Genomic DNA, 2266 nt, shown 5'->3' on the forward strand with positions numbered 1-2266 from the left:
TATATATATATATATATAATGAGAGGGAGGTCCACCGTGGACCTCCCTCTCATGCGGTCCACGAGGCCGAAGTGGCCTCGTGGACCGCGCATGGTGTATGTCTCCAAAAAGCTCCGACATTTACACTGTTCCACACTTCCACTTCCTCTTTTCTGCGGACGGCCTCGAGCGGATTTGCCGCCGCTGCCACCACAGCTCTTGCTCCCGGCGCCGACCATGGCGGCGGAGGAGGTCGACGATGAGGCCGGATCTGCCGGGATGACGACGACGACCCGGACGAGTTCGGCGACAGGAGCGGCGACGACGCGACCTTCGGCTGCAAATCCGCGACCGCAAGCACCGTTTTTTTGGGTGAATTATTCATGAATCGCGAATAATTCGCGAATAATTATTTTTGGGGAAGATGACGCGTTTTTTTCCGAACTTTTCGAAAAAATACGGGAATGGACCGTTTAGTTCGTATATTCAAAAATTCACGAATAATTCACGTATTAATTCCGAATTAACTAACTAAGGATAAGGAAAATGTGGTTTTCTAATCGTTGATTAGGATTAATTTCTACCTTGTAGAGACAGATGAGACGGACGAAGGCGCGTATCCGCGAGGTTTTGAATATTCTACGGTCTGTTTCTTTCATTTCATTTTGTGTCTCCTTCTTTAACGATCGTAAGCAATATTTTGAAATAAATCATTTCCTACGATTAACGAAAGAAGTTACTGCTTCAAGGTTCGCTGGTTCGACTAGTGTTAGTGTTTTACTAAGGAACCGGCGATCCCAATATGACATCATAAATTATAAAATATCGATTCAATTGTACATATTACAAAGCAATAAATAATATGATTCTATTTTATTAAAAACTGGTGGAATAAGAGTGAGCTAATATTTAAACAAAAACGGGAGTAATGCGATATTGATTTTTCAAACCTGTTCTATTAGTATTGTTCGATCAGTTTGACAGCACCTTTCAAAGTCTTACAATTCTACGAGTTGACTCGGACTGTCTTGAGCATTGGTTTATTTCCATTGTCCAGCCAGTTCAACGGACCAGTTCAACCGATTTTTCAAACATTAAGGGCTTGTTTGGTTCAATGGTGGAATTGTAATGTGTAATGGAATGGGAATGAATTAGAATGGTAATTGGAATGGCCCAATCTCCCAAGACGTTTGGTTTATTTGTGGATTGAAAATTGGAATGAGTTATTCACATTTCATTGTTTGGTTCGTATAAACTAAAAAAATTATATGATACTATAATGCTAATTTTACTTTCAAATATAAATTTATATTATTTAAAATTTATGAAAAATATAATACTATTCTCTAATAAGTTTTTCAAAAAAAATATCAAATTTATTTTTAAAATTTTTTATTAATGTGGGTTAGGAATAGGGTTTTGAGAGAGAATAGATTTTTTTTTTTTTTTTTTGATGAGAAAGGGGTGAAGAGAAGGAGGATGAGATGGTCACATGGGCTTCAAGAACTTAGTGGGCTTCCGGAATGAAATCTCAATCCGGGCTAGAAGACCGGAATCAAATTGAAGGCTAATGGGCCATTCCTATTCCAGTCTGGAATAGGAATCCCAAACCGATTCATGCGAACCAAATAAAATTAACCGGATTTGGTCAAACCGATTCCCATTCCATACCCAAAATAGATGAACCAAACAAACCCTAATGGTAAGTTATTTCCGTAAGGTCTCATTATTACCGATTTTACTAACATTAATGGTAAGTTATTTCTGCAAGGTCTCATTATTTAGTTAGCTGAGCAGTCAACAATCAGCCTGAGCTTTCTTGGATGGTGAATAGGGCTGGCAAATGAGCGAGCCGGCTCGTGTTCGACTCGCGTTCGGCTTGATATTCAGCTCGTTCGAGCTCGGCTCGAATTAATTTCAAGCCGAGCTTGAGCCTAAATTTAGACTTGAAATTAATTTCAAGCCGAGCTTGATTATATATATATAGAGAGAGAGAGAGAGAGAGAGAGAGAGAGAGAGAGAGAGAGAGAGTTGGACAGAGCTACTATTATTAGCAAATCCTATTATTGCTATCAGTTTTTTAGTCTTTGGATCAACTCTTTTTATTATTTCTAACCATTGGATTAAATACTATAACCCAGTGGGAACCACTCAACCCTAGGGGGACCATTCAACTCTAACCGACTAATATCATCCTGATCCTACAATTTTTCATCCAAGGGTTAAAAACTTGATAGCAAAAAAAATGTTTTACTATTAATAGTATTCCAGCCTAATTCTATATATA

The sequence above is a fragment of the Ananas comosus genome, linkage group 14 (genome assembly GCF_001540865.1).
Source record: "Ananas comosus cultivar F153 linkage group 14, ASM154086v1, whole genome shotgun sequence".
In the NCBI taxonomy this organism is placed as follows: Eukaryota; Viridiplantae; Streptophyta; class Magnoliopsida; order Poales; family Bromeliaceae; genus Ananas; species Ananas comosus.